Below are 22500 nucleotides of genomic sequence, written 5' to 3'. Positions count from 1 at the left end.
TCATCTGTTATCACTAATGTGATATCTGTTATCACTGATGTGCTATCTGTTATCACTGCTGTGCCATCTGTTATCACTAATGTGTCATCTGTTATCACTAATGTGTCATCTGTTATCACTGATGTGTCAACTGTTATCACTGCTGCGTCATCTGTTATCACTGCTGTGTCACCTGTTATCACTGTTGTGTCATCTGTTATCACTGCTGTGTCATCTGTTATGACGGCTGTGGCATCTGTTATCACTGCTGTGTCATCTGTTATCACAGCTGTGTCATCTGTTATCACTGATGTATCATCTGTTATCACTGCTGTGTCATCTGTTATCACTGCTGTGTCATCTGTTATCATTGCTGTGGCATCTGTTATCACTGCTGTGTCATCTGTTATCACTGCTGTGGCATCTGTTATCACTGCAGTGTCATCTGTTATCACTAATGTGTCATCTGGTATCACTGCTGTGTCATCTTATCACTGCGGTGTCATCTGTTGTCACTGCTGTGTCATCTGTTATCACTGCTGCGTCATCTGTTATCACTGCTGTGGCATCTATTATCACTGCTGTGTCATCTTATCACTGCTGTGTCATCTGTTTTCACTGCCGTGACATCTGTTATCACTGCTGTGTCATCTGTTATCACTGCTGTGTCATCTGTTATCACTGTTGTGTCATCTGTTGTCACTGCTGTGGCATCTGTTATCACTGCTGTGGCATCTGTTATCACTGCTGTGTCATCTGTTATCACTGCTGTGTCATCTGTTATCACTGCTGTGTCATCTGTTATCACTGCTGTGTCATCTGTTATCACTGCTGTGTCATCTGTTATCACTGCTGTGTCATCTGTTATCACTGATGTGTCTTCTGTTATCACTGCTGTGTCATCTGTTATCACTGCTGTGTCATCTGTTATCACTGATGTGTCATCTGTTATCACTGCTGTGTCATCTGTTATCACTGCTGTGTCATCTGTTATCACTGCTGTGGCATCTGTTATCACTGCTGTGTCATCTGTTATCACTGCTGTGTCATCTGTTATCACTGCTGTGGCATCTGTTATCACTGCTGTGTCATCTGTTTTCACTGCTGTGTCATCTGTTATCACTGCTGTGTCATCTGTTATCACTGCTGTGTCATCTGTTATCACTGCTGTGGTATCTGTTATCACTGCTGTGGCATCTGTTATCACTGCTGTGGCATCTGTTATCACTGCTGTGTCATCTGTTTTCACTGCTGTGTCATCTGTTATCACTGCTGTGGCATCTGTTATCACTGCTGTGGCATCTGTTATCACTGCTGTGTCATCTGTTTTCATTGCTGTGTCATCTGTTATCACTGCTGTGTCATCTGTTATCACTGCTGTGTCATCTGTTATCACTGCTGTGGCATCTGTTATCACTGCTGTGTCATCTGTTATCACTGCTGTGTCATCTGTTATCACTGCTGTGTCATCTGTTATCACTGCTGTGTCATCTGCTATCACTGATGTGTCTTCTGCTATCACTTCTGTGTCAACTGTTATCACTGATGTGTCTTCTGTTATCACTGCTGTGTCATCTGTTATCATTGATGTGTCTTCTGTTATTACTGCTGTGTCATCTGTTATCACTGATGTGCCTGCTGTTATCACTGCTGTGTCATCTGTTATCAATGATGTGTCTTCTGTTATCATTGCTGTGTCATCTGTTATCACTGCTGTGTCATCTGTTATCACTGCTGTGGCATCTGTTATCACTGCTGTGTCATCTGTTATCACTGCTGTGGCATCTGTTATCACTGCTGTGTCATCTGTTATCACTAATGTGTCATCTGTTATCACTGCTGTGTCATCTTATCCCTGCTGTGTCATCTGTTGTCGCTGCTCTGTCATCTGTTATCACTGCTGTGTCATCTGTTATCACTTCTGTGGCATCTGTTATCACTGCTGTGTCATCTTATCACTGCTGTGTCATCTGTTATCACTGCTGTGTCATCTGTTATCACTGCCGTGTCATCTGGTATCACTGCTGTGGCATATCTTATCACTGCTGTGGCATCTGTTATCACTGCTGTGTCATCTGTTATCACTGCTGTGGCATCTGTTATCACTGCTGTGGCATCTGTTATCACTGCTGTGTCATCTGTTATCACTGCTGTGGCATCTGTTATCACTGCTGTGGCATCTGTTATCACTGCTGTGGCATCTGTTATCACTGCTGTGTCATCTGTTATCACTGCTGTGGCATCTGTTATCACTGCTGTGGCATCTGTTATCACTGCTGTGTCATATGTTATCACTGCTGTGTCATCTGTTATCACTGCTCTGTCATTTGTTATCACTGCTCTGTCATCTGTTATCACTGCTGTGTCATCTGTTATCACTGATGTGTCATCCGTTATCACTGCTGTTTCATCTGTTATCACTGCTGTGTCATCTGTTATCTCTGCTGTGTCATCTGTTATCACTGATGTGTCTTCTGTTATCACTGCTGTGTCATCTGTTATCACTGCTGTGTCATCTGTTATCACTGATGTGTCATCTGTTATCACTGATGTGTTTTCTGTTGTCACTGCTGTGTCATTTGTTATCAATTACGTGTCTTCTGTTATCACTGCTGTGTCATTTGTTATCACTGATGTGTCTTCTGTTATCACTGCTGTGTCATCTGTTATCAATGATGTGTCTTCTGTTATCATTGCTGTGTCATCTGTTATCACTGCTGTGTCATCTGTTATCACTGCTGTGGCATCTGTTATCACTGCTGTGTCATCTGTTATCACTGCTGTGTCATCTGCTATCACTGCTGTGTCATCTGTTATCACTAATGTGTCATATATTATCACTGCTGTGTCATCTGTTATCACTGCTGTGGCATCTGTTATCACTGCTGTGGCATCTCTTATCACTGCTGTGGCATCTCTTATCACTGCTGTGTCTTCTATTATCACTGTTGTGTCATCTGTTATCACTGATGTGTTTTCTGCTATCACTGCTGTGTCATCTGTTATCAATGATGTATCTTCTGTTATCACTGCTGTGTCATCTGTTATCACTGATGTGTCTTCTGTTATCACTGCTGTGTCATCTGTTATCACTGATGTGTCTTCTGTTATCACTGCTGTGTCATCTGTTATCAATGATGTGTCTTCTGTTATCATTGCTGTGTCATCTGTTATCACTGCTCTGGCATCTGTTATCACTGCTGTGGCATCTGTTATCACTGCTGTGTCATCTGTTATCGCTGCTGTGTCATCTGTTATCAGTGCTGTGGCATCTGTTATCACTGCTGTGGCATCTGTTATCACTGCTGTGGCATCTCTTATCACTGCTGTGGCATCTCTTATCACTGCTGTGTCTTCTATTATCACTGTTGTGTCATCTGTTATCACTGATGTGTTTTCTGCTATCACTGCTGTGTCATCTGTTATCAATGATGTATCTTCTGTTATCACTGCTGTGTCATCTGTTATCACTGATGTGTCTTCTGTTATCACTGCTGTGTCATCTGTTATCACTGATGTGTCTTCTGTTATCACTGCTGTGTCATCTGTTATCAATGATGTGTCTTCTGTTATCATTGCTGTGTCATCTGTTATCACTGCTCTGGCATCTGTTATCACTGCTGTGGCATCTGTTATCACTGCTGTGTCATCTGTTATCGCTGCTGTGTCATCTGTTATCAGTGCTGTGGCATCTGTTATTACTGCTGTGGCATCTGTTATCACTGCTGTGTCATATGTTATCACTGCTGTGTCATCTGTTATCACTGCTCTGTCATCTGTTATCACTGCTGTGGCATCTGTTATCACTGCTGTGTCATCTGTTATCGCTGCTGTGTCATCTGTTATCAGTGCTGTGGCATCTGTTATTACTGCTGTGGCATCTGTTATCACTGCTGTGCCATCTGTTATCACTGCTGTGTCATCTGTTATCACTGATGTGTCTTCCGTTGTCACTGCTGTTTCATCTGTTATCACTGCTGTGTCATCTGTTATCACTGCTGTGTCATCTGTTATCACTGCTGTGTCTTCTGTTATCACTGCTGTGTCATGTGTTATCACTGATGTGTTTTCTGTTATCACTGCTGTGTCATCTGTTATCAATGATGTGTCTTCTGTTATCACTGCTGTGTCATCTGTTTTCACTGATGTGTCTTCCGTTATCACTGCTGTGTCATCTGTTATCACTGATGTGTCTTCTGTTATCACTGCTGTGTCATCTGTTATCACTGATGTGTCTTCTGTTATCACTGCTGTGTCATCTGTTATCACTGATGTGTCTTCTGTTATCACTGCTGTGTCATCTGTTATCACTGATGTGTCTTCCGTTATCACTGCTGTTTCATCTGTTATCACTGCTGTGTCATCTGTTATCTCTGCTGTGTCATCTGTTATCACTGATGTGTCTTCTGTTATCACTGCTGTGTCATCTGTTATCACTGCTGTGTCTTCTGTTATCACTGCTGTGTCATCTGTTATCACTGATGTGTTTTCTGTTGTCACTGCTGTTTCATCTGTTATCAATTACCTGTCTTCTGTTATCACTGCTGTGTCATTTGTTATCACTGATGTGTCTTCTGTTATCACTGCTGTGTCATCTGTTATCAATGATGTGTCTTCTGTTATCATTGCTGTGTCATCTGTTATCACTGCTGTGTCATCTGTTATCACTAATGTGTCATATATTATCACTGCTGTGTCATCTTATCACTGCTGTGTCATCTGTTGTCACTGCTCTCTCATCTGTTATCACTGCTGTGTCATCTGTTATCACTGCTGTGGCATCTGTTATCACTGCTGTGGCATCTCTTATCACTGCTGTGGCATCTCTTATCACTGCTGTGTCTTCTATTATCACTGTTGTGTCATCTGTTATCACTGATGTGTTTTCTGCTATCACTGCTGTGTCATCTGTTATCAATGATGTATCTTCTGTTATCACTGCTGTGTCATCTGTTATCACTGATGTGTCTTCTGTTATCACTGCTGTGTCATCTGTTATCACTGATGTGTCTTCTGTTATCACTGCTGTGTCATCTGTTATCAATGATGTGTCTTCTGTTATCATTGCTGTGTCATCAACCCCTGAATGGGTTACAATGTATATGATGTATATATGTATATATATATGTATATTATTTTCATAATGTATATTACCTTTTCATATAATTTTATATTGCTCATATTTTCCATAATAGCTAAATCGTAAATATAGTGGTTTATATTATTATTTGACTTATTTACTTTTGTTAGGTAGGATGTAACATATTATGTGCTCAGTTCAAGTCTTGATTGTCTAACTACTGTAATTATCGCTCTTTGCTCGTTACTCTGCCGGCTTCTCGTTGTTGCTGAGCAGCAACTGTCCACGGAGCTATCACGTGATCGAGGGGGGGGGGTGCACTCACCTCGCCTGAAGTATTCAGTCTGGTCTAGACTCGCTGGGTGGTTGGACGTATTCCTGACAGGTGCCTAAATCTCCCTTATTGGCCCTTGTTGGAAGATCGTCTCTGTCTCGTTAGGTTCTGTGAGACTCTGTTCACAGAACATTGTATAGACTTAGTGATTTTCGACGTTGTACTGAGGTTGTGTGTCGCATAGACACTCTGAGCAACTCAGGTCCTGAGCTGTAGCTTCTGACCTAATTTGTACTGGTATCTGTGTACTGTCACAGTCGGGGATTTTCTTATGCTGAACTTAGATTCAGTAGTATGGGAGTTTTGTGACTTTTGTGGAGGATCTGCTGATGGTCCCTACTTAGTGTCGTTATATTATCTCCTTGTTCCTGATTCTGTGTCGCAGTTGCTTGTTATATTGCTATTGGGCTTAGCATTCTTTTTATTGTTCAAGCAGACTGTTCTGATTGCCAGTTGGTCAAGAAGTTAGTTTATTTGAGGACTTTGTCAGTCACTTGTTTAAGTCTAGTCGAGTCGTGAGACATAGCGAACTACTTAGAGCACTTACACACATACACACAAACTTATTTGTATATTGTATTATTAAATGTTAATGTACCAGACGGTACTTAAGACATAAATATGTGATATGTGCTTTCAGCACAATAATACTGTACACGAGAGAAGTGATTAATATTATTTTGATTACTGTGATTAATTTAATTTAATTTGATATATACGCCTAGACAACTTAACTTAATAAATTTATTAAATTTTAATTTCTCTAGTTAGTAGCCTACCAGTTGTAATCCTGAAGCACTATTAATTCTTATTGAATTCTAATGGATAATTGGACAAGGATACTGACTAATTGTTACGAAAACCCAGTAACAGGCTGGATGCTAGAAGGGCAGTCCTTTCTAGTATTCACTGGAGATCTCTAAGCTTTTAGAATCGCGTTTTTTGTAACTGTGTCATCTGTTATCACTGCTGTGTCATCTGTTATCACTGCTGTGTCATCTGTTATCACTGCTGTGTCATCTGTTATCACTGATGTGTCATCTGTTATCACTGCTGTGTCATCTGTTATCACTGCTGTGTCATCTGTTATCACTGCTGTGTCATCTGTTATCACTGCTGTGTCATCTGTTATCACTGCTGTGTCATCTGTTATCACTGCTGTGTCATCTGTTATCACTGTAATATAAAATTCTTCAGGTAATGGACGGAATCTAACAATTCTAAGTTTATTAACTATGTCGATATATGGGTAAATTTTCCTCTTTATAATAATGGCGCGTAATACAAACGAAACTGTTGCTGCTGTTTCTGCTGTTGTTGCTGCTGCTGTTGTTGCTGCTGTTGTTGTTCATGCTGTTGCTACTGCTGTTGTTTTTGCTGCTGTTGTTGCTGCTGATGTTGTTCCTGCTGTTGCTGCTGCTGTTGTTGTTGCTGCTGTTGTTGCTGCTGTTGCTGCTGCTGTTGTTGTTGCTGCTGTTGTTGCTGCTGTTGCTGCTGTTGTTGCTGCTGCTGTTGTTCCTGCTGTTGCTGCTGCTGTTGTTGTTGCTGCTGTTGTTGCTGCTGTTGCTGCTGTTGTTGCTGCTGCTGTTGTTCCTGCTGTTGCTGCTGCTGTTGTTGTTGCTGTTGTTGCTGCTGCTGCTGCTTCCACATTTAGTTCCTCTGTATCCGAATAAAGAATGTAGATAAATGGTTCAGAGAACAAGTTGATAAATTAGACACATGTGCAACACTTGGGTCTCTTTCCTGACGGAACGTTACTCCACACAGTGATTTCATCAGTCCCTCAGCCTTGAGGGACTGATTACCTCACACTCCTCCTGATATTCACCATTCTCCTTTGTATAGGACTGATGAAGTAAGTCACTGTGTGGAGAAACGTTCCCTCAGTAAAGATACCCAAGCGTCGCACGTGTCTAATTTATCCGAGTGAAATGTTTCGGTAATTATTATAGCTGACTGCTGCACACCTGTCTTATTCCTCTAAATTATTATAGCTAACTGCTGCATACCTGTTTTATTCCTATATATTATTATAGCTGACTGCTGCAAACACCTGTCTTATTCCTCTAAATTCTAATCAACACATCGTAAAGTTAGAGGAATCAGCCTGCTCGTCAGCTACAACTATCAATAAAGTTAGAAGCCGTTCACACTCGGCATACTCCACTTATTTCACAGAAAAATTCGCATTGCTTATAAAATACGCTAATCAGCGATCCCTGGTCTTTTTAAATAGATTGTGTATGAGATATTGCCACCGAAGCAGCCAGTTTATTGTACACCGCATTTCCACCGTGTGGAGCGTAGTGGTAAAGTATATGGACGCAAGAGCTAAGCCCCAAAAGGCTTAACTAGAGTATATCTGGATATATATCTACAATGTGTGTTATATCTGTCTCTAATAAATTTAGGATATTTGATTACCAAATCAAGAGTATGATGAGAGCAATAGAGTGATGGTTGACACACTGGCTGCAGTTGTCAGAATGGTTCATGCATGCAGGGCAAAGCTCCTGATCATGGGTGACTTTAACCACAAGGAAATAGATTTGGAGATCTTTGAACCACATGGGGGCGAAGATGATGGAGGTGGTACTAGAAAACTTATAGTACCAACACGTAAGGGACACTCCAGGAGAGAGAGGAGAGGATGAACCAGCAAGACTGGACCTAGTATTCACCTTGAGTAGTGCAGATATTGAGGACATCACATATGAAATACCCCTTGGGGCCAGCGATCATGTGGTTTTAAGCTTCGAATACACAGTAGAGCTACAAGTGGAGGGGGAAGCAGGAAGGCCAGGACGAATGAAGCCAAGCTACAAGAAAGGGGACTACACGGGAATGAGGAACTTCCTGAACGGGGTTCAGTGGGACAGAGAACTGGCAGGGAAGCCAATTAATGAGATGATGGAATATGTAGCAACAATGTGCAAGGAGGCTGAGGAGAGGTTTGTACCCAAGGGTAACAGGAATAATGAAAAAGCCAGGATGAGCCCATGGTTCACCCAAAGGTGCAGGGAGGCAAAAACCAAGTGTGCTAGGGAATGGAAGAAATATAGAAGGCAAAGGACCCAGGAGAATAAGGAGAGCAGTCGTAGAGCCAGAAATGAATATGCACAGATAAGAAGGGAGGCCCAACGACAATATGAAAACGACATAGCAGCGAAAGCCAAATCTGACCCGAAGCTGTTATACAGCCACATCAGGAGGAAAACAACAGTCAAGGACCAGGTAATCAGGCTAAGGAAGGAAGGAGGAGAGACAACAAGAAATGACCGTGAAGTATGTGAGGAACTCAACAAGAGATTCAAAGAAGTGTTCACAGAGGAGACAGAAGGGGCTCCAGAAAGACGGAGAGGTGGGGCACACCACCAAGTGCTGGACACAGTACACACAACCGAGGAAGAAGTGAAGAGGCTTCTGAGTGAGCTAGATACCTCAAAGGCAATGGGGCCAGATAACATCTCTCCATGGGTCCTGAGAGAGGGAGCAGAGGCGCTATGTGTACCCCTAACAACAATATTCAATACATCTATCGAAACAGGGAGATTGCCTGAGGCATGGAAGACAGCAAATGTAGTCCCAATCTTTAAAAAAGGAGACAGACATGAAGCACTAAACTACAGACCAGTGTCACTGACATGTATAGTATGCAAAGTCATGGAGAAGATTATCAGGAGAAGAGTGGTGGAACACCTAGAAAGGAATGATCTCATCAACAGCAGCCAACATGGTTTCAGGGACGGGAAATCCTGTGTCACAAACCTACTGGAGTTCTATGACATGGTGACAGCAGTAAGACAAGAGAGAGAGGGGTGGGTGGATTGCATTTTCTTGGACTGCAAGAAGGCGTTTGACACAGTTCCACACAAGAGATTAGTGCAAAAACTGGAGGACCAAGCAGGGATAACAGGGAAGGCACTACAATGGATCAGGGAATACTTGTCAGGAAGACAGCAGCGAGTCATGGTACGTGGCGAGGTGTCAGAGTGGGCACCTGTGACCAGCGGGGTCCCACAGGGGTCAGTCCTAGGACCAGTGCTGTTTCTGGTATTTGTGAACGACATGACGGAAGGAATAGACTCCGAAGTGTCCCTGTTTGCAGATGACGTGAAGTTGATGAGAAGAATTCATTCGATCGAAGACCAGGCAGAACTACAAAGGGATCTGGACAGGCTGCAGACCTGGTCCAGCAATTGGCTCCTGGAGTTCAACCCCACCAAGTGCAAAGTCATGAAGATTGGGGAAGGGCAAAGAAGACCGCAGACGGAGTACAGTCTAGGGGGCCAGAGACTACAAACCTCACTCAAGGAAAAAGATCTTGGGGTGAGTATAACACCAGGCACATCTCCTGAAGCGCACATCAACCAAATAACTGCTGCAGCATATGGGCGCCTAGCAAACCTCAGAACAGCATTCCGACATCTTAATAAGGAATCGTTCAGGACCCTGTACACCGTGTACGTTAGGCCCATATTGGAGTATGCGGCACCAGTTTGGAACCCACACCTAGCCAAGCACGTAAAGAAACTAGAGAAAGTGCAAAGGTTTGCAACAAGACTAGTCCCAGAGCTAAGAGGTATGTCCTACGAGGAGAGGTTAAGGGAAATCAACCTGACGACACTGGAGGACAGGAGAGATAGGGGGGACATGATAACGACATACAAAATACTGAGAGGAATTGACAAGGTGGACAAAGACAGGATGTTCCAGAGATGGGACACAGCAACAAGGGGACACAGTTGGAAGTTGAAGACACAGATGAATCACAGGGATGTTAGGAAGTATTTCTTCAGCCACAGAGTAGTCAGGAAGTGGAATAGTTTGGGAAGCGATGTAGTGGAGGCAGGATCCATACATAGCTTTAAGCAGAGGTATGATAAAGCTCAAGGTTCAGGGAGAGTGATCTAGTAGCGACCAGAGAAGAGGCAGGGCCAGGAGCTTGGACTCGACCCCTGCAACCTCAACTAGGTGAGTACACACACACACACACACACACACATATATATATATATATATATATATATATATATATATATATATATATATATATATATATATATATATATATATATATATATAATATATATATATATATATATATATATATATATATATATATATATGTATATATATGTATATATATATATATAAATGGAGAGTTAGAGGTATTGGGAAGATGGAAGGAATATTTTGAGGAATTGTTAAATGTTGATGAAGATAGGGAAGCTGTGATTTCGTGTATAGGGCAAGGAGGAACAACATCTTGTAGGAGTGAGGAAGAGCCAGTTGTGAGTGTGGGGGAAGTTCGTGAGGCAGTAGGTAAAATGAAAGGGGGTAAGGCAGCCGGGATTGATGGGATAAAGATAGAAATGTTAAAAGCAGGTGGGGATATAGTTTTGGAGTGGTTGGTGCAATTATTTAATAAATGTATGGAAGAGGGTAAGGTACCTAGGGATTGGCAGAGAGCATGCATAGTTCCTTTGTATAAAGGCAAAGGGGATAAAAGAGAGTGCAAAAATTATAGGGGGATAAGTCTGTTGAGTATACCTGGCAAAGTGTATGGTAGAGTTATTATTGAAAGAATTAAGAGTAAGACGGAGAATAGGATAGCAGATGAACAAGGAGGCTTTAGGAAAGGTAGGGGGTGTGTGGACCAGGTGTTTACAGTGAAACATATAAGTGAACAGTATTTAGATAAGGCTAAAGAGGTCTTTGTGGCATTTATGGATTTGGAAAAGGCGTATGACAGGGTGGATAGGGGGGCAATGTGGCAGATGTTGCAGGTGTATGGTGTAGGAGGTAGGTTACTGAAAGCAGTGAAGAGTTTTTACGAGGATAGTGAGGCTCAAGTTAGAGTATGTAGGAAAGAGGGAAATTATTTCCCAGTAAAAGTAGGCCTTAGACAAGGATGTGTGATGTCACCGTGGTTGTTTAATATATTTATAGATGGGGTTGTAAGAGAAGTAAATGCGAGGGTCTTGGCAAGAGGCGTGGAGTTAAAAGATAAAGAATCACACATAAAGTGGGAGTTGTCACAGTTGCTCTTTGCTGATGACACTGTGCTCTTGGGAGATTCTGAAGAGAAGTTGCAGAGATTGGTGGATGAATTTGGTAGGGTGTGCAAAAGAAGAAAATTGAAAGTGAATACAGGAAAGAGTAAGGTTATGAGGATAACAAAAAGATTAGGTGATGAAAGATTGGATATCAGATTGGAGGGAGAGAGTATGGAGGAGGTGAATGTATTCAGATATTTGGGAGTGGACGTGTCAGCGGATGGGTCTATGAAAGATGAGGTGAATCATAGAATTGATGAGGGGAAAAGGGTGAGTGGTGCACTTAGGAGTCTGTGGAGACAAAGAACTTTGTCCTTGGAGGCAAAGAGGGGAATGTATGAGAGTATAGTTTTACCAACGCTCTTATATGGGTGTGAAGCATGGGTGATGAATGTTGCAGCGAGGAGAAGGCTGGAGGCAGTGGAGATGTCATGTCTGAGAGCAATGTGTGGTGTGAATATAATGCAGAGAATTCGTAGTTTGGAAGTTAGGAGGAGGTGCGGGATTACCAAAACTGTTGTCCAGAGGGCTGAGGAAGGGTTGTTGAGGTGGTTCGGACATGTGGAGAGAATGGAGCGAAACAGAATAACTTCAAGAGTGTATCAGTCTGTAGTGGAAGGAAGGCGGGGTAGGGGTCGGCCTAGGAAAGGTTGGAGGGAGGGGGTAAAGGAGGTTTTGTGTGCGAGGGGCTTGGACTTCCAGCAGGCATGCGTGAGCGTGTTTGATAGGAGTGAATGGAGACAAATGGTTTTTAATACTTGACGTGCTGTTGGAGTGTGAGCAAAGTAACATTTATGAAGGGGTTCAGGGAAACCGGCAGGCCGGACTTGAGTCCTGGAGATGGGAAGTACAGTGCCTGCACTCTGAAGGAGGGGTGTTAATGTTGCAGTTTAAAAACTGTAGTGTAAAGCACCCTTCTGGCAAGACAGTGATGGAGTGAATGATGGTGAAAGTTTTTCTTTTTCGGGCCACCCTGCCTTGGTGGGAATCGGCCAGTGTGATAATAAAAAAAAAAAAAAATATATTTACATATATATATATATATATATATATATATATATATATATATATATATATATATATATATATATATATATATATATATATATATATATATATATATATATATATATATATATATATATATGTCACCAGTAACATCTCCAGTAAAGTCACCAGTAACGTCACCAGTAACATCTCCCGTACCGTCACCAGTAACGTCACCAGTAACATCTCCAGTAAAGTCACCAGTAAAGTCACCAGTAACGTATCCAATAACGTCACCAGTAACGTCACCAGTAACGTCACCAGTAACGTAACCAGTAAGGTCACCAATAATATCTCCAGTAGCATCTCCAGTAACGTCTCCAGTAACGTCACCAGTAACATCTCCAGTAATGTCACCAGTAACATCACCAGTAACATCTCCAGTAATGTTTCCAGTAACGCCACCAGTAACATCTCCAGTAACGTCACCAGTAACGTCAACAGTAACATTTCCAGCAATATCTCCAGTAACGTCACCAGTAACATCTCCAGTAACGTCACCAGTAACGTCACCAGTAACATCTCCAGCAATGTCTCCAGTAACGTCACCAGTAACGTCACAAGTAACATCTCCAGTAATGTCTCCAGTAACGTCGCCAGTAGCGTCACCAGTAACCTCACCAGTAACGTCACCAGTAACGTCACAAGTAACATCTCCAGTAATGTCTCCAGTAACGTCACCATTAGCGTCACCAGTAACCTCACCAGTAACGTCACCAGTAGCGTCTCTAACACCTTGCACAAATTCACTTATATCAGGAGTGATCAAAGTGGGTCCCCGCTGACACCTGGTTGAAAAATTTCCTACCCAGTAATTACACCAAAAGACCCGCTGCCTCTCACTTCTAAAACAATTAAGTTAAAATTCTTCCCGTGGTCTGTCTATAGGGGAAGAAAATGTGTGCCTCCCCGGGTAAGGTGTTTTTTTTTCCCCTTCCTCCCCCATCCTTCGTCAGTTTGATATTGAAAGAATTCTGAAAATTGGGCGGCCTCGGCGCGAGAGGAGTTTTGGCGGGAAGGGTATTGGCGGGAAGTGAGTTTTGGCGGGAAGGGAGTTTTGGCGCGAGGAGTTTTGGCGGTAGTTTAATGTCGTCCCGGCAATGTAGCAAATAATGTTATAGCTGAAACAATCCCCGGAGGTAGCGCAGATGAAAGGTCACACACACATGAGCTACTAAGTCTCTGCGAAAAACACACCTTAAGCCAGCAGATAGTGGAGCCACCAAGACTAGAAAACACACTTGACCTTATCTTCACAAATAATGAGGACCTGATAAGAGACATAAGAATATCAAAAACAACTAATTCCGATCACAATCTAATCGAAGTCCAGACGTACATGCATAGGGGTCCTGATCAGCAGAATGCATGTACCTGTGAAGGTGTCTTCACAAAATACAACTTCAACAACAAATGACTCTTACAGGAACCAGGAGAGGCAGGAGGAGCTTAAAGCTATTAGTGAAATTGAAAGAAATTCAAAATATTTCTTTTCATATGCCAAAAACAAGGCAAATACCACATCTAGTATCGGGCCCTTACTCAGACAGGATGGGACTTACACAGATGACAACAAGGAAATGAGTGAAATATTGAAATCCCAGTACGACTCTGTGTTTAGTGAACCACTAATCGGTCTGAGGATCGACGACCCAAATGATTTCTTCATGAATGAGCCTCAAAACTCCATAAATGTATGCCAGATTTCCGACATTACCCTAACTCCGTGTTTTCATTAAGAACTGCAAGAAACCCCTCTCGCGTGCCCTAAGTACACTATGGAGGAGGAGCTTGGACATGGGTGAAATTCCACAGTCACTTAAAACAACGGATATAGCCCCACTCCATAAAGGTGGCAGCAAAGCATTAGCTAAGAACTATAGACCAATAGCTCTGACGTCCCACATCATAAAAATCTTTGAAAGAGTGCTAAGAAGCAGGATTGCAAATCACCTGGATTCCCAAAATCTGCACAATCCAGGGCAACATGGGTTCAGGGCAGGTCGCTCCTGCCTCTCACAACTACTGGATCACTATGACATGGCCTTGGATGCACTGGAAGAAAATCAGAATGCAGATGTAATATACACAGACTTTGCAAAAGCATTTGACAAATGCGATCATGGCGTAATAGCCCATAAAATACGTGCTAAAGGAATAACTGGGAAAGTGGGGAGATGGATCTTCAACTTCCTAACAAATCGAACACAAAGAGTAGTGGTCAACAGAGTTAAATCGGAGGCTGCCATAGTGAAGAGCTCTGTTCCACAAGGCACAGTACTCGCCCCCATCTTATTCCTTATCCTCATATCAGACATAAACAGAGATATACACCACAGCACCGTATCATCCTTTGCGGATGATACTAGGATCTGCATGAGGCTGTCATCTGCTGAGGACGCGGTTAACCTCCAAGAAGATATAAACAAAGTTTTCCAGTGGGCAACGGTAAACAATATGATGTTCAATGAGGACAAATTCCAACTACTCCGTTATGGAAAACTGGAGGAGATAATAACTAGAACAGAGTATACTACTGACTCCGGCCATACAATAGAGCGGAAAAATAATGTAAGGGACCTGGGAGTAGTAATGTCTGAGGATCTCACTTTCAAGGATCACAACAGTGCCACGATCGCACGTGCAAAGAAAATGATAGGATGGATAATGAGAACTTTCAAAACGAGAGATGCCAAGCCCATGATGATCCTTTTCAAATCACTTGTTCTCTCTAGGCTGGAATACTGCTGTACATTAACATCTCCATTCAAAGCAGGTGAAATCGCAGATCTAGAGAGTGTACAGAGATCCTTTACTGCACGTATAAGTTCTGTCAAGCACCTTAACTACTGGGAACGCTTGGAAGCACTTGACTTGTACTCGTTGGAACGCAGGAGGGAGAGATATATCATAATCTACACTTGGAAAATCTTGGAAGGAATGGTCCCAAATCTGCACACAGAAATCACTCCCTACGAAAGTAAAAGACTGGGCAGGCGATGCAAAATGCCCCCAATAAAAAGTAGGGGCGCCATTGGTACACTAAGAGAAAACACCATAAGTGTCCGGGGCCCAAAACTGTTCAACAGCCTCCCATCAAGCATTAGGGGAATTGCCAATAAACCCCTGGCTGCCTTCAAGAGAGAGCTGGACAGATACCTAAAGTCAGTGCCGGATCAGCCGGGCTGTGGCTCGTACGTTGGACTGCGTGCGGCCAGCAGTAACAGCCTAGTTGATCAGGCCCTGATCCATCGGGAGGCCTGGTCATGGACCGGGCCGCGGGGGCGTTGATCCCCGGAATAACCTCCAGGTAACCTCCAGGGTCCTTGGTTTCTATGATGAGCTTTTCACCCAGCTCTTTGAGGAACTTTAGAGCACACTTGCCCCATGCTCCAAGGGTCTCCGACCCTATTGGGATGAAGTTATAGCAAGGGGGAAGGTCTTCATATTTGCGGATCTTCTGGGTCTCCCTGTGGCTGGCAGCTCCACCCCCTTCCACTACAGAGTATGGCAAGTAGGTGTCTGCCAATGTGGCGGCACAGGTGTAGTCCCAGGCAATCTGCTTTCCATCCTTCCAGGGTAGCATAGTGGCTCCATCAGGACGCTTTTGACTTCCATCAGACCTCTGTACTTGGGGTTCCCGTTGAGCTGGGCAACGGGCTGTGGCGAGGCTTCTCTTTATGATGTCATTGACCTCCTCATGTCTGGCATACTTCCCTTCTGCTGTGTGACACACGAGACCATGAAGTCCGAATTGATCAGCTGTCGCCCTGCCGCAAATACACCTATGTTCGGTGAGGATGGGGGCGGCTAGGCGAAGAGCAACACCAATCCGAATGGCCTGTGGGTCGAGTCGAGTGCCCAGGGAGGAATTGGGAACAGCTAGAAGGAAATCTCCTGAGTGTGGTGCCTTCACTGCCAGGAGACGAGCTTTGTCCTTTCCTGAAGCATTGGAGAGCATTGTGTTGGCGATTTTTTCCATGATCGGTTTGTCCCAGTGGGACTGTTTGTGCTCTTTGGGAGGAGCTGGTCTACTGGAGGAGTCTGTAAGGGTGTCCCACCGAATCGCTGCTTCAGTAAACCTGGGGTCTTGAGCTCCTACCACGTCTCTCAAGCGTTCGGGCACTATCTTCTTGACTAATGCACTGGAAGCCAAACACGAAGACAGAAAAGCAGGTAAAGCAACATGCGTTGCTTTGCGCACCCCTATACCTCCCAGTCGCACTGGGAGGGTTGCCTGATCCCATTGCTCATCCTCTAGTGACAGGTTCAGTGCCTTCTTAAAAGTTGATCTCAGGTGTGCGTCATATTCATCGAGTGTTGGGTTGTCAAAAGAGGGTGCACACCTCAAGAAGTAAGTGAGTCTTGGCATAGTAAGACACCTTGTGAGGAGATACAGAGCATCATGGGCATCAAGATCGCTTATTCTCTCCTCCATTCTCATCAGGTCATTCAATTTGTCCCTCAGGACAGTATCGATGGCCTGGTGACCCAGCGGTCCCCCCAAGAGGGTACTGTTGGACGGAGTGGTAGTTGAGACTTCCGGGAGGATTCTTCGCACAGCATTGATTATTTCCTGGTTCGCTGTGATGATTTCACACTTGGAGGGATTGAGGATGAGTCCCAAGTCTTCTCCCTGTGTTTTCACCAGTTGTAGGTCCCCCACGAGGGACTCTTCAGTACCTGCCAGAGTGCCGTCATCCAGGTACCAGATATTGAGCTCACTGCGTAGGCTGGAAGTTAGTTCTCTTACTGCCAAGCAGAAGAGAAGTGGAGCAAGTGGGTCACCCTGCTGAACACCCTCTGATGATTGAATTTCATGTTCTCCAAACAAAAGAATTGAGGGTTTGCTGTAGCCGGCTGAAATAAGGGAAAGAGACTATATATGTCGTGCCGAATATGTAAAACTGGTCAATTAGCAAGAACTCATTTAAAATTAAGTCCTTTCTAAAATTTTCTCTTATACGTTTAAAGATATATTTTTTTCATTAATGTTAATGTAAAAATTTTTAATTTTGCACCAAAAGAATCTTAGAAAACTTACCTAACCTTATTATAACAAGAACAATTTATTTTAGCCTAACCCAACTAAATATATTTTAGATTTGTTTACAATAATTTAATACTAAACAAACACAGTGAAATATATTTTTTTCGTTAGGTTCAGAATGATTTTGGCGAAATTATTGCATACACAAATTTTCACTTGTCTATATGGCAAGATGAGCGTTGCTATTTAAGCCAAGATCGCAAGTTCTGCCTATTCGGCACGACATATATATATATATATATATATATATATATATATATATATATATATAATACCAATCCTCTTATATGGTTGTGAAATATGGGTGGTGAATGCTGCAACAAGGAGAAGGCTGGAGGCAGTGGATATGTTATATCTGAGGGCAATGTGTAGTGTGAATATAATGCAGAGAATTCGTAGTTTGGAAATTAGGAGGAGGTGCGGGATTACCAAAACTATTATCCAGAGGACTGAGGAGGGGTTGTTTATGTGGTTCAGACATGTAGAGAGGATGGAACAAAATAGAATGACTTCAAGAGTGTATAAATCCGTAGTGGAGGGAAGGCAGGGTAGGGGTTGGCCTAGGAAAGGTTGGAGGGAGGGGGTAAAGGAGGTCTTGTGTGCGAGGGGCTTGGACTTCCAGCAAGCATGCGTGAGCGTGTTAGATAGGAGCGAATGGAGACAAATGGTTTTTAGGACTTGACGTGCTGTTGGAGTGTGAGCAAGGTAACATTTATGAAGGGATTCAGGGAAACCGGCAGGCCGGACTTGAGTCCTGGAGATGGGAAGTACAGTGTCTGCACTCTGAAGGAGGGGTGTTAATGTTGCAGTTTTATAACTGTAGTGTAAGCGCGCCTCTGGCAAGACAGTGATGGAGTGAATGATGATGAAAGTTTTTCTTTCTCGGGCCAACTTGCCTTGGTGGGAGACGGCCGATGTGTTAATAAAAAACTTAATACATATATATATATATATATATATGTAGCTAATGGTAGTAGTCAGCCACACGGCTAAAGCTTCTGTAACATGTGAATGTCACCTACGAAGATGCTGTTGAATATTGCACTGCAGCGACGGCAGCCGTTGCACTGAACCTCAACACTTGCATGGTTATGAATTTTGCGGAAAGTCGATTTTTTTTTGTAGGAAAAAGAGTACAGATTTTTGACTCGTCTGTAGTAACTACGATCACCGGAAGTCACAACACTGGGACAATTCACATTTAACCCGCAAGTTATTAAGGAACACTATCAAGTGTTCTAGTCTTCAGAACACCCGTGACTTGACCCTGGCCTTGGCTGGCTCCTGGCCTCTCCTTACCCCACGACGGTTGCATGTGTACTTTCCTCTCCTGACCTGACATACTCCCTCAGACTCTCTGTCTCTCTGTCTCTCTGTCTCTGTCTCTGTCTGTCTGTCTGTCTGTCTCTCTGTCTCTCTCTCTCTCTCTCTCTCTCTCTCTCTCTCTCTCTCTCTCTCTCTCTCTCTCTCTCTCTCTCTCTCTCTCTCTCTCTCTCTCTCTCTCTCTCTCTCGTCTCCTCACACTCGCGACCTCCAACATGCTCCATTGCTGTTCGATATTTTTTGAAGTGAAATGGGAAGTAAACAAGATGTGTTGGGGACCTGAAGACGGATGTTGACCTTTTGTGTGATTATATCGACGAGGATAATTATATTGACGAGGATAATTATATTGACGAGGATAATTATATTGACGAGGATAATTATATTGACGAGGATAATTATATTGACGAGGATAATTATATTGACGAGGATAATTATATTGACGAAGATAATTATATTGACGAGGATAATTATATTGACGAGGATAATTATATTGACGAGAATAATTATACTGACGATAATAATTATACTGACAAGGATAATTATACCGACCAGAATAATTATAGGTTCTTAATCACCAAGTATTATAAATAAATTATCTTAACCAATATATCTACAGACATACAGGAAATAATTGCTGAAGGGAATTATATTGATATGAGCTGCCACGTGATTAATTATCCACATCAATATTATTGAAACGAGGGCTTTAGACACGCCAATTATCAAAATCTCTTAATTACCAATTATCAGGAATTCTTGACTACCATTTGCAAAATTCAGATGGAATTAGTTTTGATGTATATATATATATATATATATATATATATATATATATATATATATATATATATATATATATATATATATATATATATATATATATATATATATATATATATATATATATATATATATATATATATATATATATATATATACATATATATATATATATATGTGTGTGTGTGTGTGTGTGTGTGTGTGTGTGTGTGTGTAGGTAAAACTTGCGATTTTGGGTTAAATAGCAATGCACTTCTTGCCGAATAAGGCAAGCGAAAATTTGTGTATGCAATAATTTCGCAAAAAACGTTGTTTGCCTCTTATTAAATTATTGTAAACTTATCTAAAATATTTTCAGTTGGGTTAGGCTAAATTATACTGCTCTTGTTATAATAAGGTTAGGTAAGTTTTCTAAGGCACAAACATTAGAGAAGAAGACAGAGACAGACACTAGACACTAGTGTCTGTACCTGTGTCTCTTGTGTCTTTGTCTCCCTCTCTCTAGTATTTGTCTCTGTCTCCCTCTCTCTAGTATTTGTCTCTGTCTCCCTCTCTCTAGTATTTGTCTCTGTCTCCCTCTCTCTAGTATTTGTCTCTGTCTCCCTCTCTCTAGTATTTGTCTCTGTCTCCCTCTCTCTAGTATTTGTCTCTGTCTCCCTCTCTCTAGTATTTGTCTCTGTCTCCCTCTCTCTAGTATTTGTCTCTGTCTCCCTCTCTCTAGTATTTGTCTCTGTCTCCCTCTCTATTGTCTACCCTGGCTCCCTCCCTCTAGTGTCTGTGTTTGACAGATGGTGTAATATAAGCAGGTGCCATTAGCACGCTCACTCAGGTAGGTGACGCTGTAGCCTATCAAAACCCATCTCATCCCCCTCCCTCACTCCCTCTCTCACTTCCTCCTCACTTTCTCTCCGCTCGCCTCACTTTCTCTCCTCCCGCCTCACGGTCTCTCCTTCCCCTCACATTCTCTCCTCCCTCCTCACTTTCTCTCCTCCCTCCTCACTTTGTCTCCCTTCCTCCTCAATTTCTCTTCCTCGCTCCTCACTTTCTTTTCTCCCTCCTCACTTTCTCTCCTCCCTCCTCATTTTCTCTTCCCTCTCCTCCTCACATTCTCTCCTCCCTCCTCACTTTCTCTCCTCCCTCCTCACTTTGTCTCCCTTCCTCCTCAATTTCTCTTCCTCGAACCTCACTTTCTTTTCTCCCTCCTCACATTCTCTCCTCCCTCCTCACTTTCTCTCCTCCCTTCTCACTTTGTCTCCCTTCCTCCTCAATTTCTCTTCCTCGCTCCTCACTTTCTTTTCTCCCTCCTCACTTTCTCTCCCCCCTCCTCACTTTCTCTCCTCCCCCTCATATTCTCTCCTCCCTCCTCACTTTCTCTCCTCCCTCCTCACTTTGTCTCCCTTCCTCCTCAATTTCTCTTCCTCGATCCTCACTTTCTTTTCTCCCTCCTCGCTTTCTCTCCTCCCTTCTCACTTTCTCTCCCTCCCTCCTCACTTTGTCTCCCTTCCTCCTCAATTTCTCTTCTTCGCTCCTCACTTTCTTTTCTCCCTCCTCACTTTCTCTCCTCCCTCCTCATTTTCTCTCCCCTCCTCCTCACATTCTCTCCTCCCTCCTCATTTTCTCTCCCCCTCCTCCTCACATTCTCTCCTCCCTCCTCACTTTCTCTCCTCCCTTCTCACTTTCTCTCCCTCCCTCCCTCCTCACTTTCTCTTCCTCCCTTCCTCACTTTCTCTCCCTCCTCTCCTCAACTTTCTCTCCCTCTCCCTCCTCACTTTCTCTTCTCCATCCTCACTTTCTCTCCTCCCTCCTCACTTTCTCTCCCTCCCTCTCTCCTCACTTTCTCTTCCTCCTTCCTCGCTTTCTCTCCCTCCCTCCTCACTTTCTCTCTCTCCCTCCTCACTTTCTCTCCTCCTTCCTCACTTCTCGCTTTCTCTCCTCCCTCCTCACTTTCTCTTCTCTCTTCTCACTTTCTCTACCTCTCTCCTCACATTCTCTCCTCTCTCCTCCCTTTCTCTTCCTCCCTCCTCACTTTATCTTGCTCCCACCACAGTTTCTCTCACACCCGCCTCACTTTCTCTACACACTCCTCACTTTCTTTCCTTCTTCCTCACATTCTCTCCTCCTTCCTCACTTTCTCTCCTCCCTCCTCACTTTCTCTCCTCCTTCACCTTCTTTCCTCCCTCCTCACTTTCTTTCCTCTCTCCTCACTTTCTCTCCTCCTTCCTCACTTTCTCTCCTCCCTCCTCACTTTCTCTCCTCCTTCTTCACTTTCTCTCCTTCCTCCTCACTTTCTCTCCTCTATCCTCACTTTCTCTCCTCCTTCGCCTTCTTTCCTCCCTCCTCACTTTCTTTCCTCCCTTCTCACTTTCTCTCCTCCTTCCTCACTTTCTCTCCTCCCTTCTCACTTTCTCTCCTCCTTCCTCACTTTCTCTCCTCCTTCCTCACTTTCTCTCCTCCCTCCTCACTTTCCTCCTTCCTCACTTTCTCTCCTCCTTCATCACTTTCTCTCCTCCGTCCTCACTTTCTCTCCTCCTTCCTCACTTTCTTTCCTCCCTCCTCACTTTCTCTCCTCCTTCCCCGTCTTTCCTCCCTCCTCACTTTCTTTCCTCCCTCCTCACTTTCTCTCCTCCCTTCTCCCTTTATCTTTTCCTTCCTCACTTTCTCTCCTCCCTCCTCACTTTCTCTCCTCCCTCCTCACTTTCTCTCCTCCTTCCTCACTTTCTCTCCTCCCTCCTCACTTTCTCTCCTTCCTCGCTTTCTCTCCTCCCTCCTCACTTTCTCTCCTCCTTCCTCACTTTCTCTCCTCCTTCCTCACTTTCTCTCCTCCCTCCTCACTTTCCTCCTTCCT

At 43.3% G+C, this 22500-nt stretch overlaps 1 protein-coding gene across 1 annotated transcript in view; it reads left to right on the top strand.

Moving 5' to 3' along the window:
• The window catches only part of LOC138852703 (protein doublesex-like), a 398114-nt gene that overhangs the window by 304282 nt on the left and 71332 nt on the right, over positions 1-22500 (top strand). The gene's annotated exons all lie outside the window — the stretch shown is intronic.

The sequence above is a fragment of the Cherax quadricarinatus genome, chromosome 14 (genome assembly GCF_038502225.1).
Source record: "Cherax quadricarinatus isolate ZL_2023a chromosome 14, ASM3850222v1, whole genome shotgun sequence".
Taxonomy (NCBI): Eukaryota; Metazoa; Arthropoda; class Malacostraca; order Decapoda; family Parastacidae; genus Cherax; species Cherax quadricarinatus.
Note: the sequence above shows the minus strand (reverse complement) of the source record. Positions and strands in the feature narration are given on the sequence as shown.